At 41.9% G+C, this 23,202-nt stretch overlaps 1 protein-coding gene across 1 annotated transcript in view; it reads left to right on the top strand.

The window, feature by feature from the left end:
• Positions 1-23,202, top strand: part of Kn (EBF transcription factor knot) — a 128,018-nt gene that overhangs the window by 9,520 nt on the left and 95,296 nt on the right. The window contains exon 7 of the mRNA XM_077403208.1: positions 19,775-19,948. The gene's annotated coding sequence lies outside the window, so the exon portion shown is untranslated. The remainder of the gene's footprint in view (positions 1-19,774; positions 19,949-23,202) is intronic.

Below are 23,202 nucleotides of genomic sequence, written 5' to 3' on the forward strand. Positions count from 1 at the left end.
AAAGTAGAATTTTATCCTGATATCATGCAGTATATCACGAATTCGAGATAAAAAATGCACGTCATAGAAATATAAAAACTTTCGCGTGTTATTAATATTCATATAATAGATCAATTAAAAGCATTATTAAATTCTTAAAATACTAAAAAAATGTTTGCGGCATGAATTAATTACATTCACATCGTTTATTAACTATAATTTATTTTACGTGGGATAAAACAAATAGGTACTCATTTTGAGTTATTGTATTATATATACTTAATTTTATTATTTTTGTTTTATATGATAAATCTGTACTTTAGTTAATCAGATATGTGTATACATATATAAGAAAGTAGTGTATAATTTTTTCATAAAATTATCTGAACGCTTCCATTATATTACGCGTGCTCGTGGATATATCGCGAATCATGTTAAATGCAGTCGAATTTTGATGGACCAAGCACGCAACGAGATTTATTTATCCGTTTCATACACGGGCAGAGACAGTATACGACCTGGTATTGACAGTCACTGGGGGTTCGAATAAGTGGTGCTCTTCGTGGCTGACTTCGGCCGACGGGGGTGCGACTGAGGAGAGTTTACGTCGACAGCGCACGGTAAACCCCCGGAATTGTGGCTCCCCTTGCGCCTCCAGAGACCCCGGGCCGGGGTATTGAAAATTACATCTTACTCTACCGTAAGCCACCCACCGCCGCCCACCCTTCGCGAATCAGCCTTCCCCACGCTACCTGCGAGCAATGCCACGATGCGTTTATAATCGGCCACAATCGTTTCTGCATCGAAGTTCAATACGGTGTACTCTCTTTCTCGATACCGATGCTTCTCGACTGTTTCCGGAACGCTTTCAGCAATGCGTACGCCATCGGAAGTGCATTATACGTGGAATAGTTAAAAAAATCTACCAGACTAATGGAAATTGCGATTTATTTCATTTTTATTACCGGCGAGCTTACATTCTTACTCTAACACTACGTTTCACAGAGTAAAGCTAAACTCAATACCATGGACTTTCGTGAGTAAAACTTTTTTGATCATTTCACAGTTGTGATGTTGATAAAATAGGCGCATTCGGCGTCTTGCGGTTACGAAGAACTCCGGAAGCTCGCAAAAACATGAGACCGTTATATAATTAAAACGAGAATGCGAAATGCTTCCGAAGTATTCAAGGGCGCCGGGGCAACACCACGGGGGATTCAAGTAAAAAAGAGAATGCCCCATACCCCGCGACATCGAATCCCGGCATACATGCATAATAACCGCGGCGTTTTCGTGACGCGAAGCTCAAGGAGCCGTGTGCTCGTGCGAGTACATCAAAGGTGGACACGCGTTGGGGGATGGCAGAAGAACAGGGGGACAGTAAGTCCGTGAGTCCAAGCTACGGGCGTATAAGAAATGTACGAAGGAGACGAGAGTAGTGCGAACGCGGAAGTGTCGGTGCGCACGGGAAAATATTGAAAGGCGAATGGGCGAGGTTGTCGTTTTGAGGACACGTCAGACAGATAGCGGCGTTAGGGGCATATAGCGGAGAGAGATCGGCCGCGGGTCTCGTGGAAATATCGAGGCGAGGGAAAAGTATAAACATTTAGACAAGTTTAAACTCGGAACTTTCTTTCCTTGAACCGCGACGAAGGGAGCCCGCGGGCGAGCTGACGTCTCCGAGACTTCAATATTTGTTAAACTCACCGTTCCACCCCACACCAACACTCTTCCACCTTTCGATGCCGCCTTCCCCCTCGTCAGCTTGTCCTCTATCCGCGTGCCACGGGGCAACCCCTCTTTTATAACGCATAAACTCCGGGATATAGGGACATATACGTGTGACATATAGATTTTATATACGATTACCTCCAAATGCACCGCCGCTTCTCATTCGATCCAATAAACCTAAGTGATTTCGCGATCGTATTTTCGTGGTTTCATTTCGATTGTGCGCGGCTATGAAGTTCCGGTATTCTTCAGATTCTTACAAATTTCCGTTAAAAGAGACGTTTACTATTTTATAATACCTCATTCGGACTTATTCCTTTTCTTTGCGATTACAATTATTTCTAAAATCTTTATAAGTATTAAAATTATATAGATAGAAACTACGCATTTCTTACATCTGCTGAAAGATAAACTTTTTTATGTTTGTAATCCGCATTTAGATGTATGCACAAATATATTCTTTTCCTAATTATATAAAAATATCAATTAAGTTATCGATAATAATTAATAATTCACTCTTAAATGGCGCAGCTTCAAAATCTAGCCTAAATGACATATATTATACAAATATGCATAGAAATATATCTTAAGATTTAATTCCAACATTTGCAAGGATCATTTAAGTAAGATGAGACGGGCAATCTATTACCATTAACGCACCCGCCCTGTTCTTGAAATGATCACACACAAAGTGCACTCAGTACACAGGGGCGGTAAGAGGAAACATAAATCCTTTAATATTCGCTGGAGATTACGCTTACTTGGCGTGCGTCTAGCCAACGGCCTTTTCTGGCTATGACGGCTATGAGAACGTACACCGGCGCCGATGTAACTGGAACAGCCTGGAAGTGGCTGGAATCATCCGAAGTCCAAAGCGAGCGAAGAGCGAGAGGGTCGTAGAGTTGGTAATTGGCAATATGAGTGGCTGGATCCTGCAGGATGTCGGGTCAGTCGCGCGCCCCTGGGAGCACCCCCTTTTCTGGGGTGGCGGACCACCACACCACCCCCGGGTCCCTCTCGTCCCACTCACCTCCGGTTCCGACGACGGGGGTCGAGGGGAAGCAGGAATCAAATTGAGTTTCATACTCGCAGGGACTCTCACTCTGTATACTGTCCGTAAGCTCATGCTCCCCGGTATACACTCTCTCGTATCGCTCCGCACTTCTGATTTTAGAATCGGCCGGCTCCAGCCGTCTGATCTTTCCCCCCGCTTTGTATAGGCATTTACGTCAGTACGTGTCGCGTCGATCCTACGAGATTGAGATACTTGGAATAGAAATTCAGCAGCGATCCGGAAAATATGCATAGATCTTATTTTATCCTTTAGTTAAATCGTTACAAGAAATTAACCGAAAAACTATATTAATTTAGTGATAAAGGATCTTCTGTATTACATTATTTTGCGTTTTGTTTAACAGTTTGCAAGAGTAGAATTTGCAAAAAAAAAATTGTTTATATAAAGTACTTCTTATTAATATGTAGCAAAAACATTATACATGTATTATAAAATAGTAATTCCCTCAATATTTACTCGCGCACGTTTATAGTGAATTGAGGACATTGATAATCAGTGTGTTTCAATTGTAGAGTAAAATCAAGCCGAAGGGGTTGTCGGGGGGTCGAAAAAGGAGGAGAAGACCGCTCGGTTGTGCGGCGGCGTCTGGACCGCGGATAATAGGAAACTGCCGGGGTATCTCTGCTAATCACGTTAAGTCCGGCAGACCGCTTTGTGCCCCGCGAACGAGCCACCGGCCGAAATTCCCAAGTCCGAAACTCATGACCAACATGAACGCAATCCCGCCAGTTTCTCCTCATTCTCACCCCTTCGTGCTTTCCCCATCCACGCTCTCGGCACAACGGACCATCCGGTAAAGCGAAACTGAAATTCAACCACTTCCACTTCGTTCTCATCACGCGTCGTGTACGTAACCGCGCGCTGAAAACTTACAAAACGGTCGGAACGTAAATGTCAATTTTTCACGGAACCTGACGATCTTGAAAATTTAGCCAGGTCGGTTTGTTTTATAACATTTCTTTTTCTTGACGACTCTTAGGGAACAGAGAATATCAGTATCTCATTCATCTCGCTATCGGATTTCATCACGCATTAGATTTCTTGTTTCGCTATATTGCATACGACGAGGGTATAGAATGATGCGAACTTCCTCCGCCACAAAGTCCGGCACTATAAGCGTGTCATAACTTCAGACGGGCTTTCCGACTTGTGAATCTCATTAAAATCATTGGTGCGTGCTTTTCGGTTTCCAGGCTTCGCGCCGAGCGACCGACGAGTCTATTAAGATGACCATGTCCCCGTGATATTGCTCAGACATCAAGCTACACCACACCTTCGTAGCTCGAGTCACCGAACTGTAGATATCTATTTTTTTGTTGCAGATTTTTCTTTATTTATAACTTTCAAAATATTGATAACATGATAAAAGTACAAATAACATATGAAAATTTCAGATATTTATACATTTATTACAATACATTTATTACAATACATCACTTTAATATACGTTATACTTTAATTTAATACGATATTTTGATAATAAAAAGTCAATGATAATTAATATTGCATTTTTCAATGCACTAACGCTTGAGTATTAGCATATACAACATTAATATGATTTTAGTTGCATTATTTGAAATGACAGTTAATTTTAAAAGATTTGTTTTTCGATGCTTATGACTTAACTTCGATATCGTAATGCCTGCTTACATATACATATAGCAAATTTGAATAATATTCTTATCGGTCGGCACCCTTCGTTATCCGCACGCAAAAGTATGTGTAAGTATTTATCGTAAATATTCCAAGTGGTTCAAACCTCGTGGGAGTCCGTATCGTCGTCGAGGAACCGCCGTTATAAGAAGCACGCTTCGGGAAAGTTTTTAATGTGCTTTAAGGAGGATACGTTCAAATACACGTCTAACAGTCATCCGGAAAAATGTCGTAAATTTTTCAAATGTGTATTTAGAGCATATTTCTAGATACACGTTGACACGCAAAATATCGTGTGATGGATTAATGTAATTGGTCGAATAGAGCTCCGGAAAAACGTTATCGAAATTGCACCGTATTTCTTGAAGCACGCGAAAGGAAACTATCCTCCTTCGGAGCGGACGAAGAACGCTTAGGTGCCCATCTTTTTTCCGCGGGGTCGATTAAACTCTTTCGCGGTCGGTGCAATAGAAGGTCGAGTGTAATTTGTAGAAGAAGGACCGACCAAAAAGGGTTGCTCTCACGAAAGGGGGTTGGGGTAGGGATAATGCGACCCTTGAGATGCCAGACCGCAGAGTGATCTACGATGGCCTATCACATCCTTCGTGTACTTATACCGTATCGGAGCGCGCCTGGTCCAGTCCGACGCTATTCGCGGTGTAAAGGCAAAAAAGGGGCGTCCGATTTTGCGGGCCGTAGAAATTAAACCACCGCGAAAAGTATGCAAATTCGGGCAAAAACCGAACCGGCACACTCCGCTCCCCGCTCTCATCCCGCTTGCTCGAGTACACCCGCCCCCTTTCCGTCCGTCCAAACCTCGTTACGTCCATGGCCCGGACCGCCAGACCGAAAACTCATTAACGAATGCAAACGAGGTAACGTTGTGGACAAATTTAATAAAATCGTGCACGCGCAATTAGTTTCGCCGGGAGTAAACACGTTCTGGTGAGCTGTCCCCTTCCCGACGTGCAGAAATCCGCAACTTCTCGCCCTACCTGAAAATGATCGAGAGCTTGTAAAATTTTACAATGCAATTGGTATGCATTGTTCAGAAATGTTGATGTGTTATTCCGATTGCTTTCTAATTTTTTATACTTTTTCTATTTTCTTTTCTATTTACATGCAAATTTCTTGATTATAAATAAAATTTGAATATTAAAAAGTAATGGTCAAGAAAAATGAAATAAATAAATAATATAAATCTTATTATAGACTGGATAACAATATCTTTCATAAAATTTTTATAATAGAAAAATGTAATGTTTTCTTTACATTATATGAGCAAATCTTTCTATTTTTACTGATATTTATTAGAAACATTTTATTTTGAGTAACTTGTCAATTTTTCAATTATTGCGAATATTGCTTTATTTTTACATCTACTGAATATGTATTTGCATGGTCTCTACTCATAGATCGTGCATTTTGTATACCTCTCAGCCCTTGCCAGACCCTAATACGATTTCTGTCTATATCCAAGAATCAGCATCTAAAGAAAACGTACTGACGTTGATTCATACGTGTCGAAAATCAAGTTTTCGGTTTGCGGTCGGCATTTGAATATTATATTTGAATATTTTACGCTGACCATCTCTTTCTCAGTTTCGCTTAAAATATGTTATGACTTATGGTGAGTTCTAGTCACAGCAAATAACAGCTCAAACTTTTGCACACAACGATAATAATATCTATTTGTCATAATTTATTAAAGTAGTTATATATAGTATTTACAGAACACTTTGGTCACAGAATATGATATTAACGTAAAGTTCACGATAATGGCGAACGCAAACTTTATGAAAGTCGAACAAGTAATCTGTTATACACACACGTGGAAGCGAAAATGCGTTTGACGTTAAAGATATTTTTCGAGAAACGTAGTAAGTTTATGATCAAATTTCTTTTTCTTCTACCTTGGTTCATCCAATGCGTTGCCGCAAATTGAATCTTCCCGACAGGATACTTCATTATTTAGTAGCGGCTTCCGCCGGTTATTTGCAAAATTATTGTTACGGAATTGGGACGAGGCGAGGGTGGCGTTCGAGCCACCAAAAGAAACGAGTTTACGTTCTTTTTCCCAACCTCCATTTAGCTTCTCTCGTAAAGAACTGGAACATATACTCCTAGTAACGCGCATTTCTTTCGCAAGACTGGATACCGTGAAACAATTGCACGAAAAAAATATAACAAAGCTTACATATATTTTACTTAACATTATAATTAATATACACAATCAATTTGATTACAAACATTATTACTGAATCATATTAAAAAATTAGAGCTTCTTCTTTTCTGTAATATATTTATTCACGTATAAAATGCAAAAGCATATTGAAGTATCAGGATACAAGATACAAGTCGATTTTACTCTTTTCTAGGTGGAAAATAAAAATGTTGTAGAGTTTACGTGCAATTGATTTATTTTATTGCGTGCTACCGCGACGTTCATGATTATTCTCGGAAATCCTTTACAACGACCATTTGCTTTCAATCAAACAAGATTTCTGGCACATAATGGCAGCGATATGTCTTGCCATCGGGCGAGGACGGTCCTTTCGGAAAGGACACGGCTTCTCGCGCGCGCGCGCGCGCACACACACACAAGCCAGCTAGAGATCTACCGGTGTCGACCCTGTCGACCGAAGGAGAATAAAACATTGCGGCTCGCCCCCCGCGAGACATCGGCGGATGATTTGTGAGTGGAAACAATAAGCGCCCCCTGCAATATTCATCACGAGAGAAGATCCCCCGCACAACCCGCCGTATAGTGCCGGCTGCTGGCACGTTCCAGCAAAAGAAGAAGAACTACCGGAAAAGTAGTTATAGGCCAGGGTGGGGGATGTCCGGCTAAAAGTTTGATGGGTTACCGCGTACCCTGGGGAAAATGGCCACAAGGCGCATTGCTAGGCACCTCGCGTGGCCGCGTCGCAGAACCTGAAGGATTTTGGGATTCTATCAAACTGGACAATGCAATAATGCGTCGCCCCCTTTCCACCGCCCTACGGTTATCACGTGAAAAATAGGCGTGCTGGGTGCTACATCCCGCGGGATTGTGTTCGGCAGGAAACGCGTGATACGTTTAGTTTCGCGATACTGGATTGGCAGACGTGAAACGCAGCGCCGAAAACATATTTTTTTCATCCTACTCGTTTCAGTATTTTGTATACATCGATTTTTCAACGATAGTTTTAGAAGAGGATGATTTACATTTGAATTACTTATATCCTCTTTGATAACAAGACGTTTTATTGATATCGCGAATCTTATTACAAACACATTACGTAAGCTGTGTGTACATAATAAGCTATAGATATGATTTAAATAGTTAATATTTCTATATTTAATCATGAAAGAAAAGAGTTATAACTTGCATCTCGCACGTACGCGGTTCTAAAAGTCCAATATGTGTCCGAGGCCCATGGGGTTTTTCGCGGTCGTATAACTATGTTCTTTCTCCATTCTCGGTTCTCAGAGACGAGATGTCGTTCAAACACATCTCGACCACGGGCAAACACAAATCTTAGATACTCCGGAACATTTTAAATTGGCCATTATACTATTTAACTTGAGGGACCGTTACGCACTGAGCCGAAGGAAGGTCACAGGGTAGGAAGATCTCTCACTCGCGGTGCACAGGTTCCACACATGTAACTACCATTCAAACCAGAGCAAACAGCGTTAACCGTATTTGCCTACGTCCTTGGCGATCTAATGTCTTCACTCGTCGCCCAGAAGATATTAAAATTTCACGTTTACGACCGAGGAATGAAAATTTTACCATTTTATCTCTATTCCGAAAAACTAGGATTGAAATTTTCAGTTAACTTTGATATAAAATTGTAATATTTCAACAATTTTTATAACTCTTTACTCGACTATGCAAGGGACAAAACTTTCTGTTCTTGGTTCGATCGTTCAACGTGACATCCTTAACTTTGTACCGTCTTTCATTGACTGCGATAACCCACTGGGATTTCGACGTAATCTTGAAAGAGAATTCATAATTATCTTCACGGAGAATCTTCGATGGTCGAGTGCTTTCGGCTTCGGTAGTAAGGTAATTTCGTAGTCAAGTGATCAGGGCTTTATCTAACTCAAGGTACACGCTATGTTGCCACAAAGTGTGTATAGATCATAAATGATCAATTGAAAATTATAAGGTAAGATAGGATAAATAATGTACGGAACTTCCCAGTACGCCTTTATGCGCTTAACTTACCGAGGAAGATGCGAGGAAATTGGCCAGTGTCGAACGTGCGCACCAGGAGCAAACAGAAGACAATGAGCCGAGGTTTTTAATCGAGTCTCCTGTTCCCTGCAGCGGAATTAACTCAAATTATACTGCACGATATCGTACTCCCAATGTCGATTTAGAATTCATGCAGTCTTTTCAAAAAATTTCCATTGTGCACGGTGTAAGGGTAGTATTACGACAACCGGCATGATACGGATTTTCAGTGTTTTAAAAGATTTTCTCTTTATTACACTTACTTTTTACTCGTAAAGATATGAACACAAATGTTACGCCATTATCGCACATTGCTGATAATTATGAAATAAAATTTTATAATTACGTTTAAAAAAGGGTTAACTGCACGTAATAAGTAATAATTTAATTTAATTTTTGACTAAATAAGAAGTCACTTTCTTTAAAATACATATAGATTTTGCAAAAAAATATTTATTTATAATATGTATATGTAAACGTCATATACATATTAGATGTATGTACAAAAATATCCTGTTAATAAAGAATTAATTACTTTATTGTTTAAATAAAATGTTAATATGAAGTAAAATAAATAAATTGAGCATTATAATAATACGTCGATTTTCCCAGCTATAAATGTCAACTATAAAATAGCACGCACTACGAAATGCAGAATACTGGTTTACGACGCGAACGTATACGAAACTCATAAAATCGCGACGGGCGGAAAACGAAAGAGGTCCTCCACGTCGGTTTCCATGGGACTGAGAAATAAAAATGAGTCTGTCGCTTCCCATATTAAGTGTAGGCAGCTACCGTCCAGGACACCCATGGGGCGCGAGCTGGATCGCAGCGACGTATTTAAATAAAACATTGTATCGCGCTGCAATTCACCCTCCTATACGAATATCTCCTACCACGCCCCCTCCCCCTACCAAATAAACAAATTAAGCTGCACCGGATATACCGCACTGCAGGGGCGACTTCGGTGCTTAACAAACTGCCCCGCATGTCCTCTTTGTAACTGGTATTTTCACTCTTCGAGTCATTGCTATTTTACTTCGCAAGATTAGAATATCAATGGTCGTCCGTACATTTAAATTAAATTACATCTATGCAATATACTTTATATTTATAAATATTCTAAGCTGTATGAACAAACTTTTGTCGTTCTTGTTCTCAACGTAGAGGATATTAGAAACGGTTATTTATGAATACAAAGCGAAAATTCGTTGCCATTCAGAAATCATTCGCGATAGAAACATGCAACGAGGGGCCGGGGGAGAGGTATGCTATAAGAAACGCTATATTCCTCAAGACGGTCTGCTTCTTATAACGGTAAACGAAAAATAGTCAGTACGAAACGCCATTCACAACGACAAAGAAGCCGCTCGATGCGTCTCCCTGGTCCCCCGGGGAAGAGCAGAACGATTAATCAGCTGTTGGCGCGCGAGGCGGAGGAGAGCACGTCCCTGAGGATACAACGAAACTCGAACAATGTTTCTTTCCTTCGAACTGCGTGGTCGCTAGTGAATCGCGTGAAAACCACCGATTTTCTCGTGAAAGAAAAGCCACGCGCGTGAGGCCTTCGATGACTCTGCAATCGGTCCAAATATTTGACTTTTCGTGGCCTCGGAAGAATGTCGGGTTGGATCTTGGTCAGGTACGCGCTCGTCGAAATTCTCCAGAGAGATCAGATCATTGCGATCTGTCGTCTAAACGATACTTTGTTTACATACTGCGTTATTTTGTGTGATACATCCTTTAAGACCTTTTTGGGGTAAATTAGAATAAGATTAACCACTTCTGACGATTAACATAATATTTATTTAACGAATAAATCTCTTACATTGCATATATATTACATTGATATAATTTCAAGTCCGCTATTTTATGTGTAATTATTTTAAATGTAATTAAACGCATGATAAAAAATTGCATACTCGCATGACGTGCAACGATTCGTTCGAAACTCTCGGAAACGCGCGTCAGTTCTCATCAGCATGACTGTCACGAAAAAGATAGCGGCGAAACTTGCGAGCGCGAACGAAGTGCAAAGTACGTGAGCTATGCCGTGCGTCAGTTCGCCACGCGAAAGCCTGAGATTTACGTGAGTTTTACATTCCTCGACACGACCAGGACGATCCATCATTTACCCGTGTCCGACTCACAAAAGTATCATCCCCTATCGGCGGTAATCCCGCGGCTTCCCCGCATCTCGGGGCCAGCGTCAAACTTTCGCGGAAAAACTCTGGTTTTTTCCTCCGTTCCTACTTAGATCCCCCGCTTTCTCGTCCGGCCGCGGACATCCGACCGCTGGTGTCGTTGTTTCTTCTCGTCCGTTCTGGCAAAAGAAGCCGGAATGTTCTTGCATGTATCACGGTGTCCCGCGCACGGGCAACATCATCTCGCCGGAGAATACGAAAATCCCGCAAAGCAGCAACGGGGCCCCTGGTGGCTTTCTAAGGCGCGCAGAAGCCGCGAGAGCCACGGAATTTCATGAGGACCGCCGAACCGCCACGATGAATATTTCTCCGGGTCCGTGGATTATCATACGAAATGAGATTGCGCTTGAATCATTGATAAACCGCCCACGCGGCCGATGCCGTAGCTCTCGGGATGCGCGAGCCACAAGTACCGAAGGCGACGACTGCGATTTTTCGCAACGCGAATCATCGTCCGGGTACGACGGATGTTATTTGCTTCACACTGAAAACATTTTTTACTTCTTTGTTTTTTTGCATATTTTTTTGATATCTACGAAAAAATTTGTGTTATAATTAATACAAAGTATAATTCTTGAATATAACATCATATTCTTCCAAGATGTGTTTCGCGCGTTTGTGAGAAAAAGGCAAATTATCTTAATATGCACATGCAATACACCATGTGCTTTTACAGGTAATTAAATTGCACAGAAAATAGTAGAAACTTATTAGATTAGTAACATTACATATATTATTATTAGAAATATTTATAGCATAATATAATCTTTATATCACATATATATGATATAATAACTGAAGAAAACGTAAAATGATACATAACAGGAGTTTATAATAGATCGAAATAATTTGTACTAGTTCTGTACGTATCCGCGTAACAAATTGTCACGTCTTATAATTGCAAACGACCTTTTGCTTTCTCGACAACGTGACAGGCCAGCCGCGATTTTGTACACCGAACGAATTCAGAACAGACGGGGACATACGATCGACGGGATGAGACGAATGCACAAACAGACGCACGTCATTTGTTCGACGTCCCTCGTCGTTGTTTGCATCCTGCATCCAACGCCCCAAATAATCGCGGCCGGTTCTTTTCACCCGCCGTGCTACCGAGCCTACCGACAAATTGCACCCGTGCCCTCCTGGGAATCCTACGAAGTTATGACCGAGGCTGACGACTTTCCGACTCCCGTAATTACCGTTCTACGCTCGTGCCCTTCCGAATTCGTCCCAAAAGTATTGGGAAACCTCGCGCGCGTGTGCACATAGCATCATTCTCAAAATATAGTAGAGATTGGCAGCTAATCTACCGTCGACCCGTATCGCCGACAATTTCGCCATGTAACTCAATCTTTCATCAAGCTTAATGCTCAAGACATAAATCCCAACAAGGCATCCGACCTTTCATTTGCAATCATGGCCTTTACAAGAAGCGATAAAGAGGAGCTTACTTTTAAAAAAATTATAAGTATTAAAGATCACAAAGAGTTTCAATTATTAATAATTTCTTTAAGAATAATATTAATCAAGTTCCGTTTCAATTCCCGTTCTTTTTTTGAGGTACACGTTAATAAATTAATAGATTATACATGAATTAACGAATGTATCGTAAAAGTTAAAATTACAGAAAACAAAACATCTAAGATGTAAACCGTAGAAAATCATGTATTGCGAAACATCACGAAATCATATGACTACGCTCACCTAACGCATATATTATTATACTATGCTGAAAAGAGTGTATAGTTACTTTACCCCGACTGCATCTCCGATTCGAAAGCATCGGGGGTACGAGGATTAATGGCGGCCGTACTTTCGGTACAATGATAAAAAGATATCGAAAGATGCGCGGTGCACGGCGATGCACCGTGGGTTCGCGCCCTCCGCGCCGATCCCTGTGCACAGCCCGGCCGTCTTGCCGACGCCGAGTGCGAAGGGGGTGGAGTGAGTAGGAATAGAGAGACAGCCGGGGTGTACTAGAGTTTTCAGGGGTATATAGGTGGAATATCGCAAGGAAAGGCGCACAGTGGTTGCGCGTACGGCCACCAGGGGCGTGTCCGGTACCGCCTTCGCAGCTTTCAACCCCCGTGAAATCCGCCAGCCGCCTGGGCCCCCACTCCGACGGGGCCACCTATGCACCTTAACTCTTAATTTGCAGGGACCTCGCTCTTAATTGCGGAGCACAACTCCAACCTCCTGCACCTGCGCGATGAGAACGCGTGACTGCGGCCATCCGTAAGGCCATCGACTTTCTAACGTCGCGTTAAGCAAACCCCAATCGCTTTTAGATTAATTTTGCAAGGCAAAAGGCTTCGTGCGATTCACTTTGCAAAATGAAGATTCGCGTAACAAAAGGCATAACGTGGACGAGACGTGACTTTACTAATAACACATGCAGTCATTTAAGATATGACTTATTACATATGTGTTGCTAGAACGTAATTGCCTTTACACTTTGTTAGCACATTTTATCTATAATAATATAAGTTATTTAAAATATCATGTTATATCGCAGTTAAAAATTAAACCGCTCTGAAGGACTCTCAGTTATTATGTAACATGAAACGCGATTGTAATTCAACGACGTATCTTTATGATTCATAACTTAATACTTAGTTCTTCAAGTTCTGAGCCAAGACGATATTTATCTTCATACAGTTTTAATATCGCCTGCAAAAACCGCCGCTCACTGTTCGCCGCTTTCTCTCATAAACGCGAGAATCCCTGCGTCTTCTATTTCAATCTTCATCCACAACATGGCACTTCTATAAAATAAAATTTTCTTCTTGAAATTATTGTTCATTGAAATTTGTTCAATGTCGTGTATAATATATAATTGAGATAAAATTCATGATATTAAAACGGTAAATTTATCTCTTTATTCGTTACCAACTGTACAAATTATATGAAAATCAATATATAACAATTTTTATACGTTATATTGGTTAATATCAAAGATGCTGTTAATTAATAGACATATTCTATATAAGAATAGTTTCAAAAACTGAAAAATTTTATGAGATATAAGGAGAAAAAAAAAGAGAGAGATATATATTAATAAATTAAAACATTTGTAATACATAATAGATTTATAAAATTTAGGAAATGTCCTATAATATCGAAATAGCGTTAACTGGAAATAATTTTTTCGTAAAACTTTGAACAATTTTGGAAGATTTGTGAAACATTATTCCATCGAGCATTCGCTTCTTCGTAATAATTCAAATTTATAAGACGTTTTTTGTCTTTTAAAACTTGAAAATAAATTGGGATTCTGACAATCGTGTATTTTCAACGGTGCCAACGACATCGTATGTGCGATAGAAAAATATGCTCGTGTATTATTTAGGGTCGCGACACACGGTGTCTCCGGAGACTCCACGGCAAGGCGGGAACCGACGTCACAGGTTTCCATCTATCCATCTGCATATGCTTTGAAACGTGGAATGCACGAAGAAGGTAGTACCCTACACGGATCTGATCTATACGTTTTCCTACTTCGAAATCGGGTAAACGTGAAAATCGGTACGCGATGAAAAATATCTCGAATGGCGACGAATATTTTACAAATAACGCATGCGAACGCGACAGTTTCTCCCATAGAACGAGGAAATTTCTTTGGATTGTTGGAATAACATATACGACTAAAATTTAGAATTATATACTAAATATAAAATCTGTTATATTTTATTGTCGCTGAATATTATTATTTATCCTATTTTGAACCAAATAAACTAATGCTTGAAATAGTTGCATAATTATTAATTTTGCATCATTCTTTTACATTAAAAAATATAAATAATAAATTAAATATTTTATTAAACTTTTTATTATTTTAATTGTCATTAGAGAGTAATATTTTTTTAGATAAATAAAAGTATCGCAATTGCTTTTCGCTGTTGTTAAAAAAACGTTATCTTAAAAGCAACTTTTTGGTCGTGACACAAAACCAAAATGTCATAAAGGTTTGGTATCTAAGACTAATAGGATTGGAAGACCAATCAAAGTCTTGCCGGAAGTGAGAATGCCAAGCGGTTAACCCCGCGTAATAGAGGTCAGTTCCTTCGGGGCCAAAACTTGGACTTTGGAAACTGGTCTACCCTCTCGGAAGAGTTCGCATCAGCTTCGAATCGTTTCACTATGGATTGCAACTTTGATTTGGTAAAACACAACTAAGTTATCTAGTAGCAGCATTAAATATATCACATATTACATTCCGATGATAAATATCAAATTGTTATTCGCAATACTGAATGAGAATATTTTATAAATACAGTAGCAATGCTCTCTAAATTTTTTAAAACATGGCAAATATGTTTCACAGAATATTTAGACTTTATAAAAAACAATATTTCTCATGTGTCATATACTATATTCTTCTTATCTCGAAAAGTAATTGTTTGATTGCGTGTAAATTTCAACACAAGCGTTTTTCGCTTGCGTTGGCTCGATCAGAGAAGCGCGATGATACGGTCTCCTCACCGGCGGAGCTGAACGTGCTAAAAGGCTTAATGATTTACGGAAAGTGTGATCGAACGAACGCGATCTCCAATCTCCAGCGCGGAACCACCGAGCGTGGGCCGTCCCGCGGGACGCTGAATTTCGGAGGAAAACCGAAAGGCGCGGTAGGTCGAGTTAGCGCTATAGCTGACGGCACACAGTTATATGTAGCGTGGTCTATATAACCGACCTTTTCACTTCCTGCCCCCCTCGCTCTACCGCGGGCGCAGTCACTGCCGCCAACTCTATTTATCAAGTACGTTTAATTTTTTCGTGGGCACAATCATACATCATCCTTGAGGCGTGATCCGGTTAGGATCGGAGGGTCGGGCTCGCTTCCACAGACGTGGTAGGATTACCAACCGAGAAATTCACCGGAAAATGGCGTCCCGTCCTCCCCCTCGCGCGAATAACCGTGTTCGCCGTTGCAAGCCCAGAATTGCCACTGATAGATCGACCGTGCCGGTCGCTCGGCGAAACTGTGCTGCCGAGGTCGCTACGTATAACATCGTGCAGTTTTAAATCGAGCGAGAGGATAGCTCGGAATACTCCTGAAATATAAAGTGAAGCTCGACGCCAGGATCGACGTGAGAGGTGCCGTCGAAAGAAACTTTTCAGAAAGTCGTTTCTATCTAGTCTGACGCCCCGTGTCACGATATCGGTATCTCTCGATCGAGCCCAACTGCGGCGAATTGAAATGACATCTGACACGGATACGCAAAGTTATCCATTAGACGCGCACACCAAGCAAAGCCAACCTATCCAAAAAATATTTAAATAAAATAATTTACAATTTTTTAAGAGACTATACTTTTTATTTTTTAAGTGATTTGTGTCTATCAAAATCACGGTATCTTTAATGTTAATAAATTTTAACGGTAGAAAGTTACTGTCTTTAATATAAAATAAATTATGTCACGCTCCGCCTAATGACTCTTTATATTATAGGAAATCTATATTGTAAGACATATACAAATTTGTGTCAAAAGGTCTATATGCTAAAAACTTTGAACAAGTATAAGCATTTCGACAACGCGCGGTTCTTTAGGATCTGAATTCTTGAGTTCTTCGACATGGCCGTATGCCATCTTCTGTGTATAAGATCATGTCAGAAACGAAAAGGAAGGTTGCGGCTGGCAGAAGCCACGGTAGCTGCGGCTCAGCCCCGAGAAATTATGGCTCTTGTCACGGCTGTTCATTTGTAGATGGAGTTTTTGCTCCCCGAGGAGGCTGCCCCAATCACGAGCCGCGGAAATTGCACCCCCTCCCCATCCCCTTCCCTTACTTCGCCTACCCATCCTCTCGCGAAGCCCCGAGAACTACCCCTTCTCTCCTCTCCGTTTTCCACCCTCTACCTTCGCCACCAACTTCCCCATCCCCCTACTCACCCTACATTCTCGCCGACGCCTTACATCCTGATATCGTCGCGGATCTATTGATGCCCTTGTGCGGTCGTCTCGAGATGATTTATCGAAAATTGGAAAACTGACGATTGTCAATCGTCACCCCTTCCTCCACACAGAAACCATAAGGCTTGTGATTCTATTCTCTTGCACGGTAAATTTTCACCCTCACCATTACAGTAGGTTTATTACCAGAGACGTAGCATACATATTAAACGAATGCAAAATTGGTTATACAATTGGTTTCTAACTTTCGTCAATAAACATTATTTTAAAAATAAATGACACAAATTATAAATATATAAAGAATTATTGGTGTACAATGTGAGAAGACAAAATATATTAAATATTAATCACATTCATGTGTTTCTCAAAGATATTGCAATGAGTCTGAGAAAATACACGGGGCAATATACACTCTTTCCATCTAAACTGAGTAGCATTCTCATAATTAAAGTAGAAGTATACCGGAGCAGAAGTGAGGAACGCAGAAACACGTCGCGAGAAAGAGATGGCGAGCGGAATCCATCACAATGCAGTAACGAAGGCATCAGCTGATGACACATTTTAATATCTTAAAACAGGAAGGCAGGAAGACTCTCTGCTTATTTCTCCTCGTCATACCTCGCCTCTCTGTCACCGCGGAGCAACAAAAGACCGCGTCATGCATTATCCTTCAGGTTTTCCAGCTTTCGTTGAGACGTAGTAGGGAAAGAAAAGGTAGAGGCCCTGTATCGGAGGGTGAAGGACATGGGGAGGGGGGAGGTAGGAGATAGCGAGCGACGAGCAAAGTCCCCAGGTGGCTGCAGAGTGCGATGATTAAGCTCGCATTTTAATCAAAGACCCGGAGTGAAAAGTCCTGTAGTATGGAGATGATAGGATTTCCCGTTTGATAAATCAAATCGGTATTTCGTGCCGCCCTGTAATAATACATTTTTTTTTGTCCGCGGTAGGTGTCCTACCACCGCGCCCGCCTGCTCTTTTCGTTGATTTTATATCGAAATTCTTCGTCGGCGATGTCTTCCGCGTGATTCTGTATGGCAGCTATATATCTGTGATTTCTTTCACCGCCGCGCTCATTGAAACATTCTTTCACCGCGCCAGGATTTCTTCAAGGCTAGAATTGAAATCTCCACCGAATCAGAAAAGAATCTTATCGGTTACATGTTTATCTCAAAACACACTCGGCTGATAATTGTCTTTTATTATATACTTTTATTGTATACTTAAGCATTTGTTTCTTATACACAATGTATCTTTTTGTTAAGTGCATGTAATTGATATTGTTACTTGTGCATCTCTGGACAGTGCAGTGCGACAACTACTTGGGACGAGAGGAGGTACCGGGATGAATTTCATGAACTAAATTATTATAACGGGCGAGGTGCGAGCAGTCGCGAGCTTTACGACTCCCAGCATTCTCGTATAGCTCCCTTAGCTAGTCGGCTACTTGGTCTGAGCTTTCCAACCCCCTCTCCTTCTCGCCGTACGAGTCGCGCTGGTACAAGACACGTCGCCATCATCCATACATTATGCACGGACTAATGCTGTTTTTATTCAACGATCTCCGCGCCGTATACACGTCAGTCGGCCCCATCTACGAGACACTAAACCCTCGGGCATCGTTCTTTACGGCGATATAATTTAATTTTTCAGATTTAAGGACCGCCTCTTCTCTCGCGTCCTTGTCTTCGCGCGATTCCCCGGGCGAAGCATTTCGCCGAAGAAGCTCGGGGACACGCGATTTTATAGTTTCTGGATTGGTCCGAAATGGCGAGAAAAAGCAAGTAAGAAGAACGAATGCACTTCTCTACTATTGTAACAAACGTATAATTTGCCTGTGATATCAACAGAAATTAATTTTAATATTTCTTTGTCAGTCATTCTCATTAAATACGATTTGAATGGTACGTTATTCAATCCCAAAACCGTATGTATTTCGAGGCATACTTTAACACATCCGTCACGATATTTATAGCCGAGATCCCTGAATGCTTGATAAGATATCGTGCAAATTTCAAAATGCGCCCGCGACGATTCTGCATCTCCAACTCCATCAGCGTTTCTTTGAAAACTCGATGACGGAATCCTGGATGCGCGTGCATGGCACCGCGCGTCACCGGCGGTGTCGTCGAATTTAAGAATACGAATGACAACTCGTGCACTCTTTGCGGCAGACTCGCGCTAAGAATGCGCGGTAGAAGGAAGAAGAAGGAATAGGTGAGAGATCCGGAGAGAGAAATGCGAAAGAGCAAAAACCGGAGAGGATGGAGAAATATGTTGCGTTCTCAAAGGGGACATACCGTGGATGATATTTTATTCTTGGCCCTCAAGCCCCTCCGCCATCTCGACATCTTCCAAGTCTCCTCAGTCCCGTTGATGCCGTTCCTGCCGCACCGCCGTAAGTAGCGCCAGCAAACGGGGCTCGAGGCCTGGCCTGATGGATTTCACGACTCCATGGGGTCCCCTCAATCCACACTCGCCCTCACCCCTGACCTCACTCTCGTTCCAACCTCCACACGCTTTTCCTCCACACGTTTTCACGTTTCCACGTATCCGCTCACGTTCGCCGCGGTAAGTGCGGGGTGTGTTTCTTCGCTTCCACATCAGACCGACCGCCAAATTTTCGTCGCTTCTACCGCGCGTTACTGGGCCACCCGCTAAGATGTATCGGTCTCTGACGAACGCCAACGAGCGGGAAAACGTCGAAAAGATGAATTCGATTCCGAAATAAACATCTCTTCCAAAAGATAGAATATCCTTGTTGCAAGATATAATGAATAAATATTTTGTGCAAATGCGGAGATAAATGAACATTAAATAATAGATATGTTCGCATCTTTTTTTTTTTTTAAGTAATTTTATACGGTTACAGAGGACATCTATGTTTATCCTATTTTAACATTATTTTCACATTCTTTTAATATGGCAGTACATGTATGTGTAATTGGAATTATTTATTAAAACTAAATGTTAAACGAATGTTAATGTACAGATTTTTGAAGCAGATGCATGATTATCGAAACAGCATCGTGGGGCGGTCAATAAAGCCGTGATATTGCCATCTCCTTGGACAATCCCTCTCACTTTCCGCCGTACTTCACACCATAGCACGACGGAGGGAAGAAGCGTCGCTCGACGGTGCAGGAGGTGCTATGGGAAATTCAAGGTAGGTGTAAAACCTTCCTTGGTGACAAATCCATCGGTCGTATTCCGTGGAATTTTCAATTATCGCCTAAATAAAATATCGGCCGGAGAAGGCGGCGGGAACGAGGACCAAGGTGGTACGATATGACGTAAAACCGCCCTTACGGCACCTCTAACTGAATTGTACATGTCTCGACGGCACCCTTATACGCCGCGATCGTATCTTGGCGGAAAAAAGACGGCTCGTAAAATTACCGAGTAGCAGTAAACGCGGAAAGAAAGTACGGAATGACCGCGTTAAATTGTGATGGAGCCGTCAGTAGGAAAACTTCGTTCTCAAATGCTTTCCAAGCTCAAAAGATAAGCTTCGAAACATCGTGAGAAGATTTCGCGATAAAAACGAGAGTTGGTCAGTAACGATCTGTTTCGCGATGCACATTTAGCAGCGAAGACTTATGCATATCTATGAGTACGCACATGTCGCAACGGCGCTTTCGACGGAGCCGGTCAAGCAGACGACGTTAAAGTTTTTAATATTCCCCGTAAACAGGCGGCATCTACCTCTGGGACGAAGTTTGAATTAGCAGAGACATATTCATACGAGGAGTTTGCATCGAGGGTCGTTCCTCGGAGGGCACTCCGTCATCTCACTACTTCTCGCTCACCTCGTCTCTCCTCCGCGCTGTCCCATGGACGTCCTTAGGGAGAGGCTGGTCATTAATTAAGTCTTTTTGCAGACTGACCCGCACAAGTGGCAACGAAAGCTTAAAAAGCTTCCGGACCTCTATCTCGCCCGTACGACTATATCATCTTCCCTGCCGTCTGATACTTGACAATATTAGGGGGCGGCGTATTTGTGTTCACTTTTTCTTTTAATAGGCAAAACATATGACTCTCAGCTCACTCTTTGAACGTCTTTGTCGCGTTATATATTTCGAGCAATATTATAATCTACGATCGCGATGAACGCAATAATGAAGGTCGTCGGAACAAGGTATGAATATGAAGCGCAGGATGCCGCACGGCAATTTACATTTGCTGTTCGACGGACGTGGAGGATCTGAAACTTTGAAGAGGCCTGTAGATCTGTACAGGGTCGTAGAACGGTCGCGCGAGCGGGTTTCCTCGGCATGTTAGCAGCAAATTGTTAAGGGATAGGGAATATACCGTGTACGCGAACATGACATCGGTGCCGTGCTGAAACTCCGGCAACGTACGTAGCGTATTGCGTTCGTTTACGTATGCAAATAAGGTCTGGACAGGCGCGAAAGACATGAAACGTAAAAGATGTGAAACGTACTACGAATATCAGATTAAAAAGGGTTCTGTTATATATACGATATTTTACTTATATCGACAATTTTGACGGAGTGATTTTCCTCTCTTTTTTTTTCCTTAATTTACTGCACAAAACACGAGTGGGATTTACGAGCGGTTATAATGAGATGAATATAAATCGTCGAGAGAGGTCTGTTTTTACCGGTGCAGAACTTGTGTGACAATCGGACACGAGGCTCGAGGAGGGGGATATTTTTGGCCGCGAGATAGCCTTCACCCTCTCACTATCGCCGCGGTCCAAACGAAACAAACAATATGTTAGCAACCCCCGACGATATTTCGAATTTGAATTTAAATAACTTGGCAGGATCGGCTCTGGGACTTTGGGACTATGCACGAACGTTCTTTCTCTCGTTCTCCGTTCTCTCTTTCTCTCTGTCGCATTCTGCCGTTCTTCCATGTCACCCTCTTTCTCTCGCGGCTGTTTTCTCTCTTCCTCTCTTTTCCTCTTTTTTTCTCTCTCTTTCTCTCTCTTTTCTATACGTGCCACGATGTTTGACACTTGCACATACGAACACGCGAAACCATATGTGACTTATAAAGTCGTTACTTTTCGTTACTCAAAGGTGGGACGGTGACCGTTTGTTAATTCTTAATTGATCTAATATTTATAATATCGTCCAGTCTCGGAGACCGTGCCAGATTTCCCCTGGTGGTCAGACTAACGGCGTCGCTGCTATATTGAAAAATATCGAGCCGAGCGAAATGTTTGCATTCCTTTGGTTTTTCACTCCTGCGCACTTTTTCTCTCGGGCATTTTTTGCTCTCTGACCCGGGCACGGCTTGATTAAAGTTTACACTACACGCGTCGACAAATACCTTGTGCCACGTAATTTTGCCGCGCGCTGATAGGATACCTTCTTCGGAAATGATTGTATTTGAAAGATTTTCAAAGATTGAGACAGCATTTAATAATACGAAATACGTATTTTATTTCTAACAAATCTAAATCTTTCTAGCAAAAGATTTTTAGGTTACACGAACAATTGTACAGATACAATTTACGTTATGCACATTGACACGGTTTTATTTCGTTTCTATGTATAAACGTTCGCTTCATCCTCGTGCCAAAAGCGACCGCAAGCCGTCAAGATTTACCCGCGGGCGAGCAATGGCACGCGGCTCGTGCATTATTTCGTCAGCGAGATGGATCCGTCTTCGGGTAAATGGCATTTGGTAAGGACCGCCGAGTAAGTTGACGCCACGGCGAGCGTCGAGTGACAACGTTAATATTAGAGAATCCGGTTATCGCGCGCTTAATATGCAAGGGTTAATATGAAGGCGCCCCCCAGGAGTCGTAAGGTGGTGGCACCACGTATGCCCGGGCTACGTCCACGCAACCCTTTACCCGCGAGCAACCCGTGGCTAACACTCGCTGCATATTTCATATTTATATTAACCTGATTAAGACATGTTGCCCCGCGGCTTAATGCAGATATGTGGAGTTTGTTTCTGAACTGGCATTCATTTTAATGGAATTTGTAATTAAATGAACTATGCCGCGCCTCTTTCTCGTTTCGCTCGTTTGCGTGGTGCACGCGGATCCGCGCCCCTCGCTTCACCCGCGGACGTCGTAATCCTTTCAATCTCCGCGCGTTTATTTGTGCCGCGCAACGTGGTGACACGGTGTAATCCGTTGGTTAGCATCGCGTTCGCACCGGCAACGCGAACTAGGTCAACGTGCTTTCGAGAACTGCGATGCGCCTAAAATGCTTCCTGTGTACTTTTAACATAAAAAAGTTTGAACAACTTTCCGCATATCCGTTTATTACTGTCTTACAGAAACAAATGAAACACGACGCAAAAACTCGATTTATCGCTCTTAACTCTTTAATGACACAGATATTCCTTTGAAGAACTTCACTTTTCTATACCGAGGTGATTTATAGGCAGAAGTGCAGAATCGAAAGAGGGGATTTGTAGAGTGAAGCGCGCCTC

The sequence above is a fragment of the Temnothorax americanus genome, unplaced genomic scaffold (genome assembly GCF_048541705.1).
Source record: "Temnothorax americanus isolate GAGA-0224 unplaced genomic scaffold, ASM4854170v1 Scaffold17, whole genome shotgun sequence".
Lineage (NCBI taxonomy): Eukaryota > Metazoa > Arthropoda > Insecta > Hymenoptera > Formicidae > Temnothorax > Temnothorax americanus.